The sequence below is a fragment of the Dendrobates tinctorius genome, unplaced genomic scaffold (genome assembly GCF_039654945.1).
Source record: "Dendrobates tinctorius isolate UK_male_01 unplaced genomic scaffold, ASM3965494v1 ptg000177l, whole genome shotgun sequence".
In the NCBI taxonomy this organism is placed as follows: domain Eukaryota; kingdom Metazoa; phylum Chordata; class Amphibia; order Anura; family Dendrobatidae; genus Dendrobates; species Dendrobates tinctorius.
The window spans coordinates 20,407,895-20,431,100 of record NW_027361844.1 but is presented as its reverse complement, the minus strand read 5'-3'; the positions used below and the strand labels follow the sequence as shown (position 1 = coordinate 20,431,100).

Here is a 23,206-nt window from a genome sequence, read left to right as displayed (position 1 = left end):
GTTAGTGAGCCACATGTCAGGAGCAGGCAGCGGGGTGGGTATTACAGGCGGCGTGGTGGGTATTACAGACAGCGGAGTGGCTCCCTTTCCTGTGACCGTCGGTGAGCCACATGTCAGGTGCAGGCGGCGGGGCGGGTATTACAGACAGCGGGGCGGCTCCCTGGGGACTTCTTTCTTGTGACAGTCGGCGAGCCACATGTCAGGAGCAGGCGAGCCACATGTGGCTCGCGAGCTACAGGTTGGGGACCCCTGCTCTAGTAGATCAACTGAAGTGATTAAGCCTTGCACTGCCAGCAAGGGCAAAACCTGCACTATTTAATAAGATGGTGAAGCAGTTCTATTCAGTGCAAGATTTTGTGAAACCAGACTCCATGATCTTCAGACCCCTGTCTGCTGTGGTATCCCTGTGATAGTAAGATTTCCTGCCTCGCTGTATGTTGGTATTTTGTTGTGTTGTATTGTTTGCTATACTCTACACATAACATGTCAGCCAAACTTGTATGATGAAAGAAGAAGCTCCCCATAGAAGATGCTGGGGAACTTTTGATTTTTTTTCTACTGGAGAGGATAAGCAGCTGCCAAGGGGTGTTTGGCAGCAATTTTACCCCCCCCCCCCCCCCCGTTCTCCACTGAAACATGTACAATCAGCTGGGCACACATTTTGGTGGAGTTGGTAGAGGTAGCCATGGGTTGTGTTTGTTTATTTGACAAGTATATGTCCAGCATTGTGTCACTATACAACGTTCTGTGATCATTAGGCTCATTTATAGTCATACCACCAAAATCACTAGTATATACAATATTTTGCTTCTCCAAGGAGATCAGAATATTTTGGATGCTTGTATATATTATCACATGGTGGCAAAACACAGACTTTTGTAAGCTCCAAAGTGACAGAACATACTGAGAGCTACCCCTATAAATGGACTCTTGATCTATAATGTCTTTTGATCATGTATGATTATAAGGAAAGTGGCTTTATCAGGAAACGCAATGTTCCTAGTAGAAATGAAAAATAAAGATACAGAAAAGTAAAGACACAAATACAAGCGAAGTCAACTTTGTGTGTTTGAGAAATTCTTTTCCACATTAAGACATTATAAGAATGTTTCTGTGGCATTTTGCCAGGTTCTCTGTATGTAGCTGTATACAACATTTTTTCAGTTTTTGCTAAACTAAACTACTCCAAAATGTCTTTCTATAATGTCTTGCAATCTTGATCCATTCCTCATACAGCTGTCATGTAACTGCTGAGCTGCAAAGCCTTTTAATCCCTTCTCTACATTTTCTTTCCTATTTTAAACAGGCTGACACTACATGTTCTGTACAGATCCTGCTTTAGTAGTCATTTCATTATCACCTCAGGCAGGATTAAAATAAATGGTAACACCTAGGTATAGATGACATGGTATCCACCATTCAATAACTAATGGACTCTGCTTCCCCCACTGCACAGATCGCAGGGCATGCCTAAAGAGCTACCCCTTAGAGGTCAGATAGTGTGGAAACTGCTGTAACGCACATCTCTAAATGAAAAAATACAGATGCACTCAGACAAAATGGTGACCCCCATAATCAAGTACTGAAGACAGAACGAAAACATCTAAAATCAGAAAGTAAAAACAGATTAGAAAAAATTGTCCATCAGTGTCTGATTTAAACTTAATTTTTGAATGCCTGTTTAACTTCACTGAATTGCCAGCTCTGTCTAATCATGAAAAGTTTAAGGGCAGGTCAAGTTCTCTTAGAAGCCCAAAGTAGGGAAAGCTGTGGGTTCAGCTCTTCACCATCTGTCTCTGAAGTTCAGCACGATAGTTGTTAGATTTACAACCACGCATTTCATTGTCTCCTGCTCACTCTTTTTCCCATTAATGAAACTAGAAAAATGTGTTTTGCCAGAGGGTGAATTTCCCATTACAAGCCTTCTTCTCATCTAAGACAATGGATGAAGGCAGAGATGCTGAAACACAAGTCCTCTTCATTTCATATCACAAAGTAGCACACAAAATATAAAACAAACAGCAACATATACCCTGATTTCTGTCATGCTTCGGTTTCAGGACTCGATACGGTGACCTCTAGCTGAGTGGTTGGGTTCCCTTTCTTTCTTCTTTTTCCATCTGCTGTTGGTTCTTTTGTATTTTCTTCTGTGCTTCTCTTCAGGTGTCTGTCACTTCCCAATTTGGTTCTGTCCTATCACTTCTTGAGAGGGGCTCTTTATACTCACCTTGCACCTGCACCTTTGCTGGCTATATTTCAAGACATATATATATGGAGATTCAGCTCCTCAGCTAGGGATTATTTTAACTAGTTAATCTCTGTTGCTTTTGTTATGGCTGTTTTGCTTTTCTTATGGTTTGTTTTTGTGTCTTCCTCTCCAGTACCCTTTACTTTTTTATGTTTGGGGTCAGGGACATTTTTCATGTTCTCCATTTGTTGTATGATTCTTCTTATTTTTTCCCGTCTTTTCTGAGTGTCTGTGTGAACAGGTTCATAGGCCTGTGTCTTTTCCTTGGATTTCTGTGTATTTCACTTTATATGTTATTATTGTTCATGTTTTGCATGTTGTTTATAGAGAGGGTGCAGTTAAAGACATTAAGTCAACATTGAGTTGGGGCGCCATTGCGTGCAGGGCTGTGGAGTCGGAGTCGGAGCTCATTTTGGTGGAGTCGGAGTCGGAGTCAGTATAAAATGGACCGACTCCGACTCCTAAAATATGTAATAAATTGGGTACAGTAGTTCAGTGCAGAATGTGCTGAATATTTTTCATAGGAATTTGGGAAAGTTATGAAATGTCCTATAAATGACTGTTCTATTCCTGATCTAAGGCTACATTCACACACAGCGTTTTTCCTGCTTTTTTTGAGGATACGTTTTTCAGTTGCAAAAGCAGATCAGCTTTTTAAAAAATCGCATCACCTGAAAGGTTTTTGAGCTCATAGCTAATGTTTTCAATAGCAAAAGCAGATTAGAAATCTGCTCTATCCATCTATATATCCATTTATCCATATCTGTCTATCCATATCTTATCTGTACCAAAAAGAATGAAAGCCGGATAGCACACAGACTAACACTCCTTTTTTTAGCACCAGTCAGGTACACCTCATAGCTGCCCGAAAGGACGCCCAGGACATGCATTGCTCATCTTCAGTAACATCAACATCAATTGATAGTTGGAATAAATAGACTGCATTCATTACCACATCTTCTTAAGGTGCAGGCTTTATTTTCAAGAGTAGGGGTGTGCAGTATGAGGTTCTGCAGCAGCTGAGGTGTGCAGTATGAAATTCTGCTGAACAGTATGAGGTTCTGCCCCCCCCAGGTTTGATCCTGGCTACGCCCATAGTGTGAATGTAGCCTGAGGATCTAGGCTTTATCTTAGCTGAGATGAGTCATAGTGTGTGTGTATGTGTGTGTATATATATATATATATATATATATATATATCTATATATACACATACAGTATATATATACTGTGTGTGTATATATATATATATACAGTACAGACCGAAAGTTTGGACACACCTTCTCAGTCAAAGCGTTTTCTTTATTTTCATGACTATGAAAATTGTAGATTCACTCCGAAGGCATCAAAACTGTGAATTAACACATGTGGAATTATATAATTAACAAGAAAGTGTGAAACAACTGAAAATACTGTATGTCTTATATTCTAGGTTCTTCAAAGTAGCCACCTTTTGCTTTGATTTCTGCTTTGCACACTCTTGGCATTCTCTTGATGAGCTTCAAGAGGTAGTCACCGGAAATGGTTTTCACTTCACAGGTGTGCCCTGTCAGGTTTAATAAGTGGGATTTCTTGCCTTATAAATGGGGTTGGGACCATCAGTTGTGTTGTGCAGAAGTCTGGTGGATACACAGCTGATAGTCCTACTGAATAGACTGTTAGAATTTGTATTATGGCAAGAAAAAAGCAGCTGAGTAAAGAAAAATGAGTGGCCATCATTACTTTAAGAAATGAAAGTCAGTCAGTCCGAAAAATTGGGAAAACTTTGAAAGTGTCCCCAAGTGCAGTGGCAAAAAACATCAAGCGCTACAAAGAAACTGGCTCACATGAGGACCGCCAAAGGAAAGGAAGACCAAGAGTCACCTCTGCTGCGGAGGATAAGTTCATCCTAGTCACCAGGCTCAGAAATCACAGGTTAACAGCAGCTCAGATTAGAGACCAGGTCAATGCCACACAGAGTTCTGGCAGCAGACACATCTCTACAACAACTGTTAAGAGGAGACTTTGTGCAGCAGACCTTCATGGTAAAATAGCTGCTAGGAAATCACTGCTAAGGACAGGCAACAAGCAGAAGAGACTTGTTTGGGCTAAAGAACACAAGGAATGGACATTAGACCAGTGGAAATCTGTGCTTTGGTCTGATGAGTCCAAATTTGAGATCTTTGGTTCCAACCACCATGTCTTTGTGCGACGCAGAAAAGGTGAACGGATGGACTCTACATGCCTGGTTCCCACCGTGAAGCATGGAGGAGGAGGTGAGATGGTGTGGGGGTGCTTGCTGGTGACACTGTTGGGGATTTATTCAAAATTGAAGGCATACTGAACCAACATGGCTACCACAGCATCTTGCAGCGGCATGCTATTCCATCCGGTTTGCGTTTAGTTAGACCATCATTTATTTTTCAACTGGACAATGACCCCAAACACACCTCCAAGCTGTGTAAGGGCTATTTGACCAAGAAGGAGAGTGATGGGGTGCTACGCCAGATGACCTGGCCTCCACAGTCACCAGACCTGAACCCAATCGAGATGGTTTGGGGTGAGCTGGACCGCAGAGTAAAGGCAAAAGGGCCAACAAGTGCTAAGCATCTCTGGGAACTCCTTCAAGACTGTTGGAAGACCATTTCCAGTGACTACCTCTTGAAGCTCATCAAGAGAATGCCAAGAGTGTGCAAAGCCTTAATCAAAGCAAAAGGTGGCTACTTTGAAGAACCTAGAATATAAGACATATTTTCAGTTGTTTCACACTTTTTTGTTAATTATATAATTCCACATGTGTTATTTCATAGTTTTGATGCCTTCAGAGTGAATCTACAAATTTCATAGTCATGAAAGTACAGAAAACTCTTTGAATGAGAAGGTGCGTCCAAACTTTTGGTCTGTACTATATATATGTAATCGATATTGCATAGTGTATGACATTTACAATTTATTACAGTTTTTTGTGTTCTAAAGTTGTATTCCAATAAATAGATATTATGTTCTATCTAAATATCTTGATTATTGGATCATAGAAATGATTAAATGTCTGATGTTCACATTGTGCTACAATAAATTTTTCACTTAAATATAAGCAATATATGTGGGAGTCGGAGTCGTGGAGTCGGAGTTGGAGTCGGTGTAAGGGAAATTGAGGAGTTGGAGTCGCAGGTTTGGCTTACCGACTCCACAGCCCTGATTGCGTGTACTTAGGGTACCAACCTCCGTGGTCAGGCAGGGACAAATCAGGGTTAGAGTCCTAGTCTGAACAGGAACCTGTTGGGTTCAGATGTTTGTCTCTCCTGGTTTGTATGCAACCCGTGTGAGTGTACTCATAGAGTCATAACATTTCTTCTTGCTTTTTACACACAAGACTATGAAGACTCATTTGAGTCATCCAGAAAACTCAGACTATTTTTTATCCATATTGTCATCCGTGTGTCTGTATTTTACATCCATGTGACATCCAGTTTTTTTTATTAACATTAACAAAATGTACATGATTATCAAGGAGGAAACCGAGGGGTGACCCAGATCCCACAGCTGTCACCAGTTTGTCAGGGATACCTAGCTCTGCTGCCTTCAATCGTTAGGAAAATTACACAATTGACTGACGTGTGATAGACAAGACCTTGGCGGCTGCTTCCACTACTAGGCCGTTATTGAGGAATTCACATTGAGCGTATGGTATGTACACTTTTGATTCCAATTCATGGAACATATATATATTACTAGGTGCCACCACCAATCACATACAGTTAGGTCTATATATATTTGGACAGAGACAACATTTTTCTAATTTTGGTTCTAGACATTACCACAATGAATTTTAAACAAAACAATTCAGATGCAGTTGAAGTTCAGACCTTCAGCTTTCATTTGAGGGTATCCACATTAAAATTGGATGAAGGGTTTAGGAGTTTCAGCTCCTTAACATGTGCCACCCTGTTTTTAAAGGGACCAAAAGTAATTGGACAATTGACTCCAAGGCTATTTCATGGACAGGTGTGGGCAATCCCTTCATTATGTTATTCTCAATTAAGCAGATAAAAGGCCTGGAGTTGATCTAGGGTGTGTTTCTTGAATTTGGAAGGTTTTGCTGTGAAGGAAACATGCAGTCAAAGGAGCTCGCCATTCAGGTGAAACAAGCCATCCTTAAGCTGCAAAAACAGAAAAAACCCTCACTATAAACAACATGCAAAACATGAACAATAATAAAATATAAAGTGAAATACATAGAAATCCAAGGCAAAGACACAGGCCTATGAACCTGTTCACACAGACACTCAGAAAAGATGGGAAAAAATAAGAAGAATCACACAACAAATGGAGAACATGAAAAATTAGAAAAATGTTGTCTCTGTCCAAATATATATGGACCTAACTGTATACAGGCCGATTGGACACTGGTTACAGGTAGCATACGGCTTCAGGGGTGCTGTTTACAGAGCAAGAGGAACAAAGCTATTAAATTTTATATATTTAATCCAGAAAAGTAGGCAGTGTTTCTAAAAATATACAAAATGGGAACAACACAATACGATATATACAATGACATAACATAAAAAGGAATAACAAAAGAAAATTACTAAACCTGATGTTGCAGGAATGGCTCTAATCTTTATGGAGGGAAGTGCTCCGATTAGGAAGATAGAGCACTCTCACAGCGAACTACAGTATATCTTCTAGGATAAACGATGACAGACACCAAAACTCAGATTTTTTTATTAGTTCAATCTTATGTCCACATTCCTCCCCTTCATGAGTTCATATGGGGGCTGGTTATGTGATGTGCTATGTCTTTTAAAATTTTATGAGATCATTAACTTTCAGGATATCTTTGCCCCTGGAGGTCTCAGGTAGTAGATATTGTCGTCATGTTTCCTATTGCGATTTTACCTTTTTGTAGAGATGAAACCTTGCATGGATATCATCATCCATCACTCCGATATTAAGTTGGAGGAATTAGAATGACCTTATGGTGATGTGAGTGAATGCATTATGTTCGTCCCTTCGCTACAACACCAAAAATATATCTCCCATAAATATCGAAATGAGGCAAACTTCAATATTCATTACTGACCACTGGTTTCAAAAAGTCTGGGGACCCGTGCTTTGAACAGAGGAAACAATGGCCTGGGAATTGTACTTCTTTACTCCTGCTTCAATGAATCCCAGTCTTGCTGGCTCATTCCCAGAGCAGATTGCATGTTTTAATTACCTGGTCACTACAGGAGGTCCCTACTTCAATGGGTGTTGCCGTGTCAGCTCGTTCTCACTTCCACAGTTATAATTAGTTTCTCACTTCTCCAGTTATAATTAATCACATATGTTCAGTGCGAGAGTGATACAGTATGTCCCCTCTCTGGAGATGTCTATATAGAGTTTTAATTTTTCTCTATGCCAATGATCAAAAACAGTTTCTTTAGAGCAGAGAGACACTGCCGTATAACCTATGCAATGATCGCATTGCACTGCACGGAGTGGCCCGGCACCTCTGCTGACCTGAGCATGACTGTGTGATGTATTTCTATGCAGCTGTCAAGTTCAGGTCAGAAGAACAGACAGCCAGTACGAGGTTTACGATGTGATCCTTTCACGGGTTATACGAGCTACTTTATAGGGTAGTCTGTCTCTGCCCTTAGGTTGATAATGGTGACGTAGCTGTATAAATCAGATAGTATACCGAGGATCCGTAGGGGATCCGATTTTTTTTATGCAGCTATGAACTTGAATGGGTGAGTCTCATCTGATATTCGGAAATGAATGGTTCATGTGCAAAAAAACTGTCATCTGAACAACTCTATTAATTTACAATGGTCAAGGTCCTGTCTGATTTATATTTGGACAGCACACGTCTGTATTATACACTCGTCTGACCGAGCCCTTAGGCATAGAGTGATGGCAGACAAAAATCATATATTGCAATATGTGCAGTCTCTGGGTTATTCAGATGGTCTGATTCTGGTATAAATTCTGCAATTTAATATTCATTACAAAGAGAAGAGGTCAGCATGGTACGAGGACTGGCACATAATAAGAAAATGGTTCACAGTTTACAGACCCTTCAAATATGTCAGCCACCGAAGAATTCTTTCTCCTGTCATGTTTTATCATAGAATAGTGAAGTCGGAGTCTTGGGAAAAACAACATATGAATTTTTCATAATTGTAAAACCATTAACCTAGTCAGTAAGAAGAATAATAATCATTTTGCACATTGGAAGCCACTGCCAGGCTTCTTAAATAATACAAGCTGTTTTCTTTACATGAACAATCAGTGGTTGATTATGTCATCGTTTAATTGATTTCAGCAATTGCTAGCAGAATACTTTGTGACTAGTTCTAGCACCATGCCCCAGCTTTGTGTGCCCTCCATTCCCGGGAGTTGTGGGAAGATCTGACTCTAGGAGGCCTCTCGATGGCTGGATGTCACGTTGAGTCGTGTGCCCGGAGCTGTTCTTGCTGCAGTCTGATTTTCACGCATCATCACCAGCAGCGACCACAAAGCAAGATACTGAAAGAGTCACCACTTCTAACAGTACAGAATGACGGTAAGACTGGAATTATCCTTTGCGAGGCACATTCTTTATTATTTTTTTGGCAGATGTTATGCTTGCAAAATTACAAAGTAATTGAGACATCCTTGTGATTGACGCACTGTCCTTTGCAATGATACAACAGCTGGCCAATATTACAGCATAAAATAAAAGACCTTACCAAGCATTACATGCTCCTTCTTTATTAAATATAAATCCAGGAGGATTAGATGTTATCCTTAAAGAGATGGCATAATCACAGAAGATAGATAGATATGGGATTTGTAGATAAATAGAGAGATAATAGACAGATAGATATGAGATAAATAGATAGATATTGGATAGATAGATACAGGTGCATCTCACAAAATTAGAATATCATCAAAAAGTTAATTTATTTCAGTTCTTCAATACGAAAAGTGAAAGTCATATATTACATAGAGTCATTACAGACATAGTGATCTGTTTCAAGTGTTTATTTCTGTTAATGTTGATGATTATGGCTTACAGCCAATGAAAAACCCAAAAATCATTATCTCAGTAAATTAGAATACTTTATAACATCAGCTTGAAAAATGATTTTAATATCCGAAATGTTGGCCTACTGAAATGTATGTTCGGTAAATGCACTCAATACTTGGTCGGGGCTCCTTTTGCAACAATTACTGCATCAATGCGGCGTGGCATGGAGGCGATCAACCTGTGGCACTGCTGAGCTGCTATGGAAGCCCAGGTTACTTTGATAGCAGCCTTCAGCTTGTCTGCACTGTGAGGTCTGGTGTCTCTCCTTCCTCTTTACAATACCCCACAGATTCTCTATGGGGTTAAGGTCAGGTGAATTTGCTGGCCAATCAAGTACAGTGATACTGTTGTTTTTACACCAGGTATTGGTACTTTTGGCAGTGTGGATGGATCACCCGCCAGGGCAGTGGGGTACTCGGTACAGGGCTGGTATTTCACAGGGAAGTGTCACAGTAGCGGTGACCCGGTCCGTGGCCCTGGGCGTCCATGTAAGGTGTTAGCGTGGGTGGTCTGGAGCAGGAAACTCCGGGAGTGGACCCTCTGGACCGTGGCACCGAGGGTCCCCGGGCGAGTTGCCAGGTGGAACCGACCCCTATACAGGGACCGTTAGGAGCAGGCCCAGGGGTTCGAGTACCACGGTAGCCGGTACCGAGAGGGGCGGCTCAGGATGGACCGGAGTAAGACTGAGACTGGAGTAGGACTACAGGAACACTGAAGGCAGGACTGGAGTAGGATGGCAGGAACACTGGAGGCTGGACTGGAGTAGGACAGCAGGAACACTGAAGGCAGGACTGGAGTAGGATGGCAGGAACACTGGAGGCTGGACTGGAGTAGGACAGCAGGAACACTGAAGGCAGGACTGGAGTTGGACGGCAGGAACACTGAAGGCAGGGCTGGAGTAGGATGGCAGGAACACTGAAGGCAGGACTGGAGTAGGACGGCAGGAACACTGAAGGCAGGACTGAAGTAGGATGGCAGGACTGTAGCAGGACAGCAGGAACACTGGAGACAGAACTGCGGAAGAGAACAAGGAACACAGGTAGCAGGACTGAGAAGCTGCTGCGAGGAGCAGCCGACACTGGAACTGCAGGAGCAGAGTGCACAGGATGAAGCGAGGCCAGAGTGTCAGGAAACACAACGATCAGGCGCCTCCCTCAGGGGGAAGCGGCCTGATATGGCCCCGTCTGGTCAGCCTATGGTCCAAAGGTGCTTCCTGGTCAGGGCACAGCCAGAGCATAAGAAGCAGGAAGGAGGCGCGGCCATGGCCTATGGCGCATGCGCATAGCATGCAGGGAAGGCATCGGTCGTGAGCCCGTCTCATGTGACCGCCATGGTCGTCGGGTGGAGAGAGGCTGCGGCGTGGGAGCGGAGGCCGACTGCGGCGTGGGAGCGGAGGCCGGGTGAGTATGGCGGAGCGGTGTAACAGTACCCCCCCGGAGGTTAGCAAGAAACCTCTTGAGTAGAGTTGAGCGACTTTTGGTTTTTTAGGGTCGCGTTTCGTTTCGTGAAACCCGACTTTTCCAAAAGTCGGGTCGAGCAAGATCGTCCGATTATAGGGAAAAGTCGGGGTCGTCCCGAAACACGAAACCCAATGTAAGTCAATGGGGAATAAAAGTCGGCAGTGAGAGGAGGACAGGAAACACAGCTACAGTGCCCATTTGAATGCCAAAAGCATCAATTCTTCTTACTTAAGCTTGTCAACCTTAATTAACTTCATAATACAAGTTACGCACTGAAAAATGGGGGTTATTTGGCTAAAGTTGTGGGGGGGGAGGGCTGGCTGCAGGTTTTCATGTGCCCTGGGCGAAAGAGCGCCCCTTTAACACATACCACAACTCATCAATGATCATGCTCCGATACGGCAGAGAAATAGCGGTATAGTACAATGAAAAATACTTCACTTTTTACATCTCATGACGAGGCCCATCTATTTCTCCATACAGAATCATTGGTCCCATATAATGTTTGAAACAGTATATGATGAGCTCCACATAATGCTACAGTATATGTTGGTCCCCATGGATGAAGCTCCACTGTCTTATGGGCCCAAATAATGCTCCAAACATAATGGGCCCCATTTCTAATGCTCTAGTGTATAATGGGCCCTGTAAATGCTGCTCCAGTGTCTGATGTCCACCTTTGGAATGTTCCAGTGTATGGTGGGCCCGATCTATCATTCTCCAGAGTATAGTGCTCCCCAAAAATTGCTGTCCCAACATTGAAAACAATCAAATAAGTCTCCTCGCTAGGGAATCCCTGGACTAGTCTGGACTCCTCGTCGTCCCCATCTTCCATCTCACTGCACAGTATTTCAACCTTGCAAGTGCTGTGATCCTGAGCAAGCAGGGGGGGCCCACTCGTTGGCGACGGCACTGGCACAGGGCCCCTGATAGTACGGTGGTGTGTCTGATGGCGGGTGGGCCGAACCTGCACTTTCATCTGCAGCTTCCTCTTTGTCACCGTGTAAGATGGAACTGTATATGGGAAGGGTAACCTGAGTTTCATCAGGGTCAGATTCAGGCCGTGTAGCGTGCGAGGGGAATGTAGTGGTCTGGGTCAATGTACCAGCAGATTCATCGAGCAGTGGCTGGGCATCAGTGCACTTGTGTCGCCCCCAGGAGTACGGTCGCCACAGTGGCATTACCTTCCTCCTAGGGAGTGTGATGTCATGCTTGGGAGCAACGAAGGATCTCTCTAGCAGGTTAACTGATTGGGCGGCGTTATTCCCACGAGTCATGACCCTCCAAACAGCGTTCATGAAGGCAAAGTGTTTGTTTTACGTGGGCAGTATGGTTGCAAAGCTGAACCTTCAAGGAGTGTCCAGAAGGGCACCACCAGGAGTGGAGCCTACGGTTAAATTCGACTCCACCTGGGAAACCTCAACCATGCCAGCTACAGAACAGATGCACACATTGCAAGCTTAATTCCGTTAACGAACGAGACTCCGTCATGCCCCGCGGTCCGAGTCCGGCTTACTAGAGGGACACGTGAGGCTCTGGAACATGAGATTGGCCAATAACTGGTGTGTCATGCCCTTACATGTCCGTGGCTGCATGTGCGCTACACTGAAAAGGCCAGCGTTTGTCGCTTACAGGTGCAGATAACCCGCTGAACAACGTTAGTGATGGGGATCACTGATTACAATTATTACCCGCGAACAATGATTTCCCAGTAAGTGCAGGTCAACTGCAGTTCCGGAATTAGGCCTAACCGTCATTCCTGAAAAAATGAAAAACTTACGTGTGCAAACCACAGGTGCTGTAGCTTGCCAGCCGTTCTCACGCCCAGTATGGATTACACGTGATTGCACAAAGGTTAGAAAGGGTACCGTATCCCCAGATAACATGTATGGATAGCGTACACATTCAAAATATATGTCTCAGGAGGCAGGCTCAGACGGTGTTAGGCCCAGTATGGATTGCACGTGATTGCACAAAGGTTAGAAAGGGTACCGTATCCCCGGATAACATGTATGGATAGCGTACACATTCAAAATATATGTCTCAGGAGGCAGGCTCAGACGGTGTTAGGCCCAGTATGGATTGCACGTGATTGCACAAAGGTTAGAAAGGGTACCGTATCCCCGGATAACATGTATGGATAGCGTACACATTCAAAATATATGTCTCAGGAGGCAGGCTCAGACGGTGTCAGGCCCAGTATGGATTGCACGTGATTGCACAAAGGTTAGAAAGGGTACCGTATCCCCGGATAACATGTATGGATAGCATGCACATTCAAAATATATGTCTCAGGACCCAGGCTCAGACGGTGTCAGGCCCAGTATGGATTGCACGTGATTGCACAAAGGTTAGAAAGGGTACCGTATCCCCGGATAACATGTATGGATAGCGTACACATTCAAAATATATGTCTCAGGAGGCAGGCTCAGACGGTGTCAGGCCCAGTATGGATTGCACGTGATTGCACAAAGGTTAGAAAGGGTACCGTATCCCCGGATAACATGTATGGATAGCGTACACATTCAAAATATATGTCTCAGGAGGCAGGCTCAGACGGTGTCAGGCCCAGTATGGATTGCATGTGATTGCACAAAGGTTAGAAAGGGTACCGTATCCCCGGATAACATGTATGGATAGCGTACACATTCAAAATATATGTCTCAGGAGGCAGGCTCAGACGGTGTTAGGCCCAGTATGGATTGCACGTGATTGCACAAAGGTTAGAAAGGGTACCGTATCCCCGGATAACATGTATGGATAGCGTACACATTCAAAATATATGTCTCAGGAGGCAGGCTCAGACGGTGTCAGGCCCAGTATGGATTGCATGTGATTGCACAAAGGTTAGAAAGGGTACCGTATCCCCGGATAACATGTATGGATAGCGTACACATTCAAAATATATGTCTCAGGAGGCAGGCTCAGACGGTGTCAGGCCCAGTATGGATTGCATGTGATTGCACAAAGGTTAGAAAGGGTACCGTATCCCCGGATAACATGTATGGATAGCGTACACATTCAAAATATATGTCTCAGGAGGCAGGTTCAGACGGTGTCAGGCCCAGTATGGATTGCACGTGATTGCACAAAGGTTAGAAAGGGTACCGTATCCCCGGATAACATGTATGGATAGCGTACACATTCAAAATATATGTCTCAGGAGGCAGGCTCAGACGGTGTCAGGCACAGTATGGATTTGACGGCCCAGATTACACAGCGGAGGAGCAGGGAGAAGTAAAGATTGCAAATGCTGGGGCCCTGCCCAAGCAAGGGGGGCCCACTCGTGGGCGTCGGTACTGGCACTGGGCCCCTCATAGTACAGCGGTGTGTCTGACGGCGGGTGTGCACCACCACCGTCAGAGACACTTGATTGCACTATGAGGGACCCTGTGCCAGTGCCCGCGCCCAAGAGTCGGCCTACCCACCTGTCCAGGGCAACGGCACTCGCACGGTGTCGTGCGCTAGGTGGTGACCCCGGCCATGGGGGGGGAGGCAGCACAGTTAGGGAGTTTTAGAAAGTGGCATATGTTGATGTTGGACATTCAGCTGATGCAAAAGGCGAAATAGGTCAAGTCCCAGGAAGAGGTGGACCAAAGCAAGCCATTTTTCTGTCACCCTATGTGTCATCAGGGGAAGGTGGGACAAAATCCTTGGAAACCCATGCATGGTTCATTTTAATGAAGGTTAGATCATCCACATTTTGGGTTGACAGACGGGTCCTTTTTTCTGTCAGGATTGATCCAGCTGCACTGAAGACTCTTTCCGATAGCACACTTGCAGCTGGGCAAGCGAGCTCCTGTAAGGCATATTGTGCCAATTCAGGCCAGGTGTCCAGTTTAGCGGCCCAATAGTCAAAGGGGAATGACCTGTGTGGGAGAACATCGATATGGGAGGAAAAGTAGTTTGTAACCATGGTTGACAACTGCTGTCTCCTGTCACTTTCCATCGATGCAGTATTACCAGTTGTGTGAGCGGTATTTGAAAAATCAGTCCACAACATTGTCATGAAACCCCTGTCTCCAACGCCACTTCTGCTGTGTGCACCACGAACACCTCTGCCAAGCTGCCCCCGGCCCGTACGGCTCGTGTGAGAACCATCACCGCTGCTGTGTGCTGGGAATGCCTCAAGCAACCGATTTACCAGAGTTGCTTGTTTATTAGCCAATATTAGGTCAAGGTTCTCCTGTGGCATGATGTTTTGTAATTTGCCTTTATAGCGTGGATCCAGGATGCTGGCCAACCAGTAGTCGTCATCGTTCATCATTTTGGCAATGCGGGGGTCCCTTTTTAGGATCTGCAAGGCATAATCTGACATGTGGGCCAATGTTCCCGGTGTCAATGATGCACTGCGAGTGCTGGTTGGAGGAGCACTTTCTGGCAAATCCACATCCCTCCAGTCACGCACAAACCCTGTACCAGACCTTGCCACGCCAACATTTTCACTTGCCCCACGAGATGCATCCTCCTCCCCTAAGTAATCATCCCCATCATCATCCTCCTCCTCCTCTTCTTCCTCCACCTCGTCCAGGAGAGGTCCCTGAGCAGACAATGGCTGAATGTCAGCAAGGATTCCCTCCTCCTCTTCCTCCTCATCAACATTGGCTGCAGACGCCTGCTCCTTAAGGTGCGTCAAAGTTTGCATGAGCAGACGCATAAGTGGGATGCTCATGCTTAGGATGGCGTCGTCTGCGCTTACCAGCCGTGTGCATTCCTCAAAACACTGAAGGACTTTACAGAGGTCTTTCAGCTTCGACCACTGCACACCTGTCAACTCCATGTCTGCTCTCAAAGTGCCTGGCCGTGTATCCTCCCACAAATGCATTATGGCCTGCCTCTGCTCGCACAGCCGCTCCACCATGTGCAGGGTGGAGTTCCACCTTGTTGCAATGTCGATAATGAGGCGGTGGTTGGGAAGGTGGAGCAATCGCTGCAGCTTCTGCATACGAACGGAGTGTACAGGCGACCGGCGGATGTGCGCGCACAGTCTTCGCACCTTCTGGAGCAGGGCTGTTAACTCCGGATAATTTTTGAGGAAGCACTGCACCACCAGGTTCAAGGTGTGAGCCAAGCAAGGTATGTGGCTGAGTTTTGAAAGGGCTATGGCTGCCACAAAATTACGGCCGTTATCACTAACTACCTTGCCTGCCTCAAGATGTACACTGCCCAGCCATGACTCAGTTTGTCGCTTCAAGTACTCGGCCAGCACCTCGGCGGTATGTCTGTCGCCCAAACACATCATCTGCAACACAGCCTGCTGACGCTTTCCACTAGCTGCTCGATAGGGGGACACATCGTGTGCAACAGTGGCAGCTGCAGATGGAGTGCTCGTACGACTGCACTCTGTGGATGAGCTTTCGCTTCTGGAGGAGGAGGAGGAGGGTGGAACGCCTACAGCCAACTGTTTCCTATACCGTGGGCTAGGCAGCACTGTCCCACCACCGCTGTTCCCTGTGGACCCTGCATCCACCACATTAACCCAGTGCGCAGTGATGGACACGTAACGGCCCTGGCCATGCCGACTGGACCATGCATCAGTTGTGAGGTGCACCTTTCCGCTCACTGACTGCTTGAGTGCATGGACAATGCGGTCTTTCACATGATGGTGGAGGGCTGGGATGGCTTTGCGAGAGAAGAAGTGGCGACTGGGTAGGTCATAGCGTGGTACTGCAGAGGCCATGAGTTCGCGGAAAGCTGTGCTTTCCACCAACCGAAAGGGCATCATCTCAAACGAGATTAGTTTGGCAATGTGGGCGTTCAAACCCAGTGTACGCGGATGAGAGACTGAGTACTTTCTTGACCTACTCATAGTGTCTGGGAGGGTGAGCTGGACTTGAGAGCTGCATATGGTGGAAGTAGCGGTGGACAGGGCGGACTGAGAGAGGGTTGATGATGGTGATGGAGTTGGTGTTATTTCTGATGGCCTAGAATCAGTCTTTCGTTGATATAACAGTGGGATTCCCTGACTGCTGTGGCCTTGCAACGACACCTCAACATTTGCTGCTGTGCTAACCGGTGGGCTTACAGTGGGGGAAACAATGTAGCGTTGATGACTACCTTCGTTGTGATCAGTTGCACATGTGGCACTTGAGGTTTGGTGTTGTGTCCACGCTTGCAAGTGCATGCTGGTTAAATGTCTAAGCATGCAACTGGTATTCAAATTTTTCAGATTTTTCCCTCGGCTAAAGGTCTTTGCGCACTTCTTACAGATAACCTTGGCCTGATCATGAGGATTTTGTTCAAAAAAGTGCCACACTGCACTCTTCCTACTTTGGCAGACATTTTGCGGCCTAGCACGCTGTGATCTTTTGACCCTCTGGACAAGCTGTCCAGCAACTCTTTTGATGTTTGGAACCTGTCTTTGGAGTGCTCCGGGCCTGCCAGATAACAGCTGTTGCGATGTCGATGTCTGCTGTGGATGCTCCTCATCTGAGCTATTGGAAGCAGCACCCTCTTCCCCCAATGGATGCCAATCTGCTTCAACAACTGGGTCATCCATCACCTCCTCTTCTATGTCATGTGCACCTTCCTCTGTGTCACCGTGTATGGTGGTATAGTGTGCGGGAAGGGGCACCTGAGTCTCATCAGGGTCAAAATCTGGCTCTGTACACTGCGAGGATAATGTAGTGCTCTGAGTGAATGTACCAGCAGAATCATCCATCAGCGGCTGTGCATCAGTGCACTCCATGTCAGATTCATCTTGGCCTGGGTAATTCACCATTTCACTTGATAATCCAGGCATGGTATGTGAAAACAGCTCCATGGAGTAATCAGTAGTATGGCCTGCGTCATCCTTCAATCTTGGTTGGGGTGACGGACACAAGGAAAGGTGTGGTTCATGAACATGAGCCTCCAATGATGACTCAGTGCTTTTACTTTTTACAACTGAAGAAGAGGAGGCGATAGAGCTGGAGGCTGAGTCAGCAATGTAAGACAAAACTTTTTCCTGATGCTCTGGCTTTAAAAGCGGTTTGCCAACTCCTAGAAAACTAAGCGTTCGAGGCCTTATGTAGCCAGACGATGACGCAGGCTCAACACCTCCTGCATTCGGTCCTATTTTGCTCTTGCCACTACCATCAGATCCACCACCAACACCATCATTACCAGCTGCCAACCCCCACCCAATTCCACGGCCTCTTCCACCAGCCTTCCTCATTTTTGGTAGAAATGTAGACAAAATCCAACAAACTATATAGTATGTAAAACAAGGTACAAGGTGTCTATAGGACAGGGGAGATTTTGAATTTCTGCACACACTTTTGGACACTGGACACTTTTGGATTGTGTGAGGCCCAATGAATATCTGAGCGCTATGTGACAGGCTCGATGGCACAGCTGTGACCTAAGTGACTAGAGGATAAGTGAGATTTTGAATCTCTGCACACACTTTTGGACACTGGACACTTTTGGATTGTGTGAGGCCCAATGAATATCTGAGCGCTATGTGACAGGCTCGATGGCACAGCTGTGACCTAAGTGACTAGAGGATAAGTGAGAGTTTGAATCTCTGCACACACTTTTGGACACTGGACACTTTTGGATTGTGTGAGGCCCAATGAATATCTGAGCGTTATGTGACAGGCTCGATGGCACAGCTGTGACCTAAGTGACTAGAGGATAAGTGAGAGTTTGAATCTCTGCACACACTTTTGGACAGTGGACACTTTTGGATTGTGTGAGGCCCAATGAATATCTGAGCGCTATGTGACAGGCTCGATGGCACAGCTGTGACCTAAGTGACTAGAGGATAAGTGAGAGTTTGAATCTCTGCACACACTTTTGGACACTGGACACTTTTGGATTGTGTGAGGCCCAATGAATATCTGAGCTCTATGTGACAGGCTCGATGGCACAGCTGTGACCTAAGTGACTAGAGGATAAGTGAGAGTTTGAATCTCTGCACACACTTTTGGACACTGGACACTTTTGGATTGTGTGAGGCCCAATGAATATCTGAGCGCTATGTGACAGGCTCGATGGCACAGCTGTGACCTAAGTGACTAGAGGATAAGTGAGAGTTTGAATCTCTGCACACACTTTTGGACACTGGACACTTTTGGATTGTGTGAGGCCCAATGAATATCTGAGCGCTATGTGACAGGCTCGATGGCACAGCTGTGACCTAAGTGACTAGAGGATAAGTGAGAGTTTGAATCTCTGCACACACTTTTGGACACTGGACACTTTTGGATTGTGTGAGGCCCAATGAATATCTGAGCGCTATGTGACAGGCTCGATGGCACAGCTGTGACCTAAGTGACTAGAGGATAAGTGAGAGTTTGAATCTCTGCACACACTTTTGGACACTGGACACTTTTGGATTGTGTGAGGCCCAATGAATATCTGAGCGCTATGTGACAGGCTCGATGGCACAGCTGTGACCTAAGTGACTAGAGGATAAGTGAGAGTTTGAATCTCTGCACACACTTTTGGACACTGGACACTTTTGGATTGTGTGAGGCCCAATGAATATCTGAGCGCTATGTGACAGGCTCGATGGCACAGCTGTGACCAAAGTGACTAGAGGATAAGGGAGATTGGATTGCTTTTAAAAAAGCAGTTTGCGGAGCAGTGGGTAAACAGCAATGCCAGCCTGTCAGGAAGCCTTAGAAGGCAGCCCAACAACCAACACCACTGATACACCACTATATAGCCTCCCCTTGCACTGCACACACAGTGACTGGTGTGTTGTGCAGGCCAAATCGCTAGCAGCAGAAGCAGTTTTTTGGTCTTCTTCCCTGCCTAACGCTCTCCCTACAGAATCAGCAGCAACCTCTCCCTATGCTAAGATCGGCAGAAGTAAGATGGCGGTCGGCGTGCACGCCCTTTTATACCCCCTGTGACGCCCACCAAAGCAAGCCAATCACTTGCATGCCCTTCTGAAAGATGGTGGTGACCCGTGCCTATGTCATCACGTTGCCCACAGTGTCCGTGGATCCTGATTGGCTGAAAAAGAGCGAAAAACAAACTTTTGAAACGCGACTTTGGCGCGTAAGTCGCCGACCTCGTGGCCGACCTCATCCTAGGGTCGGGTTTCGTTTCATGAAACCCGACTTTGCCAAAAGTCGGCGACTTTTGAATTTTTTCGACCCGTTTCGCTCAACTCTACTCTTGAGGATACGGGGAGCATTGATATTCTCCCGAAGCTTCCAGGATCTCTCCTCAGGACCAAAGCCCTTCCAATCAACAAGAAAGAAAGTCCTACCTCTAACCCTCTTCACAGCGAGCATGTCCTGCACTTAAAAACGTCGTCGGCACCTACCGGCTGAGGACCAGGATCAAGTGAGGAATGGAAACGATTCAGCACCACAGGCTTCAGGAGAGAGATGTGAAAGGTGTTCGGGATCCGGAGCGAAGCAGGCAACCTCAATTTGTAGGCGACTTCGTTAATGCGTCCCAGAATTTCAAACGGACCGATGTAGCGTGGGCCCAATTTATAGGAGGGCAGTTTTAATCGGACGAATTTAGAGGAGAGCCAGACCTTGTCGCCAACACGATACGGAGGAGAATCCAACCTCTTTTTGTCTGCATAGTTCTTCATCTGATCAGCGGATCTCTTGAGTGATGTGTTGGTCTCAGCCCAAATCTTAGAAAATTCCGAGGACAAGGCATTGGCTGCGGGTACCTCGGAGGCAGGAGTTATTGGAAGAGGAACACCAGGATGTCTGCCAAAAACAATGAAAAACGGAGACTTGGCCGAAGACTCACCAGCATGGTTGTTATAAGCGAACTCTGCCCAGGGGAGTAAGTTGACCCAATCGTTCTGGTGGGTGTTAGAGAAGTGACGTAAGTATCCTGTAAGCGTCTGGTTGGTACGCTCTACCTGTCCGTTGGACTGGGGATGGTAGGCCGAGGAGAAGTCGAGGGAAACGTTCATGAGCTTACAAAGCGAACGCCAGAACTTGGAGGTAAACTGAACCCCTTGGTCAGACACAATGCGTCGAGGTAGTCCGTGAAGTCTGAAGATTTGACGAATGAAGATTTTGGCCAGCTTCGGCGCTGAGGGAAGACCGGGCAGAGGGATGAAGTAAGCCATCTTGGAAAAACGATCCACCACCACTAAGATGACTGTGCAGCCCGCAAAGCAGGGTAGGTCGGTGATGAAATTCATGGCGATGTTTTCCCAAGGAACCGTAGGGACAGGCAACGGAAGCAACAAGCCGGATGGAGATCTCCGTGGCACTTTGTTTTTTGCACAGGATGGACAAGAAGCCACAAAGTCGAGTACATCTTGGAGAAGCGTGGGCCACCAGTAGTGACGTGTGATAAGGTCAAGGGTCTTCTTAGTTCCGGCATGGCCGGCTAGTTTGGAGGAGTGCCCCCATAGAAGAACCTTTCGCTTGAGATTCTCTGGCACAAGCGTCTTGCCAGGTGGGGGAATAAGCCAGTTCACCGGAGCCACGGTGATGATCCTAGTGGGATCAATGATATGCGAAGGTTCCTCCGTGGATTCGTGTGGCTGGAAGACCCTGGACAGGGTGTCGGCTTTGGAATTCTTGTTGCCAGGACGGAATCGGAGCTCAAAATCAAATCGGGCGAAAAATAAGGACCATCTGGCCTGGCGAGGGTTAAGTCTCTGGGCAGACTGGAGATAGACCAGATTCTTGTGGTCCGAGAAGATGACAAAAGGATGGACAGCTCCTTCCAGGAGGTGGCGCCATTCCTCCAAGGCCAACTCGATGGCCAAAAGTTCCCGGTCGTCGATCGAGTAGTTACACTCAGATGGAGAAAAAGGCCTTCGAGAAGAAGCCACAAGGGTGCAGGCGACCGGAGGCGGTTCTCTGGGACAGTACCGCCCCGGCACCCGTCGAGGAAGCGTCCACCTCGAGTACAAAAGGTCGATCGCTCTCAGGGCGATGCAGGACCGGAGCCGTAGAGAAAGCCCGTTTTAGGGTTAGAAAGGCCTCCTCTGCCTCAGGAGACCAATCCTTGGAAGTAGACCCTTTACGGGTGAGCGCAGAAATGGGTCTTGTGATCGCGGAGAAGTGGGAGACAAATTGCCGGTAATAGTTGGCGAACCCGAGGAATCGTATCGCCTTTAATCCGACGGGACGAGGCTATTTGAGGATGGCAGACAAGTTCTCGGGATCCATCCTTAGACCAGCGTCGGAGATAATGTATCCCAGGAATGGCAGAGAGCTCTGTTCGAAGAGACATTTCTCGATCTTCGCATGCAGGAAGTTCTCCCGAAGACGCTGAAGCACCAGACGGACACTCTTTCTGTGGGACGAGAGGTCCGGCGAGAAGACGAGGATGTCGTCTAAGTACACGACCACACAGGAGTACAGGAGATCCCGGAAGATCTCATTGATGAACTCTTGAAAGACTGCAGGAGCATTGCAAAGACCGAAGGGCATGACCAGATAGTCGTAATGGCCATCTCGAGTGTTGAAAGCGGTCTTCCACTCGTCACCTGCACGGATACGGACCAATGTAGGCTCCTCTGAGGTCCAGTTTGGAAAAGACCCAAGCCCCTCTGAGACGGTCAAACAGCTCTGGAATGAGTGGAAGAGGGTACCTGTTCTTGATGGTAATCTCATTCAAGCCCCTATAGTCAATGCACGGCCGTAGAGTTCCGTCCTTCTTTTTGACAAAGAAGAACCCGGCTCCCACGGGCGAAGAAGATTTCCGTATAAAGCCTTTGGCAAGGTTCTCTCGGACGTACTCGGACATGGCGGTGGTCTCTGCGGGAGACAGAGGGTAGATTCTGCCCCTTGGAGGGGTTGAACCGGGAACAAGTTCAATTGGGCAGTCAAATGGCCGGTGTGAAGGGAGGACCTCCGCTTCCTTCATATCAAAAACATCGCCGTAGGAGCTGTAAGCTGGAGGAAGACCCGGGAGGTCTGAAGGTGACCGAGGAGCGGCCGCTAGGCGGACAGGAGACAGACAGCGAGCTTGGCACGGGTGCCCCCAGCGGAGTATCTCCCCAGAAGACCAGTCAAGAACAGGCTGATGAGTCCTTAACCATGGAAGACCGAGTAGAATGGCGTGAGAGAGCTTAGGTAAAAGGCTATCTTCTCTCGATTTAAGGCTCCGACTTGCAACTCCACCTCTTCAGTGACCAAGGTGACGGTCACCTGTAGCGGTTTGCCATCCACGGTGGCAATCTGAATTGGGTTAGATAGAGTGACTACAGGAATTTGGTATTTGTCCACCTCTTCCGGCCGAATGAAGTTACCCGCTGAGCCCAAATCCACATAGGCCACCTCGGAACCACACCTCCCTCCTGAAACCAAAAGCACAGAAATCGTAAGGGGTTGAGAGGGATCATCATCACCTAGGAAGGCCTCTCTTACCTGACCTAGGTGGAGTCGTTTCCCTGTCTCTTAGGACAGGTGCGGATATAGTGTGACGAATCACACCTCATCGCAACTCGGCCAACCTGAGACGATCTATCTGCATGGACTCACCCGAAGAGAAGGAAGAGGACCTGACCGAACGGGAGCTAGCAGACCGGGTG

At 46.7% G+C, this 23,206-nt stretch overlaps 1 long non-coding RNA gene across 1 annotated transcript in view; it reads left to right on the top strand.

The window, feature by feature from the left end:
• Positions 1-8,533: 8,533 nt before the first annotated feature.
• The window catches only part of LOC141054293 (uncharacterized), a 150,007-nt gene continuing 135,334 nt past the window's right edge, over positions 8,534-23,206 (top strand). The window contains exon 1 of the long non-coding RNA XR_012221393.1: positions 8,534-8,779. This is a non-coding gene — a long non-coding RNA (uncharacterized lncRNA). The remainder of the gene's footprint in view (positions 8,780-23,206) is intronic.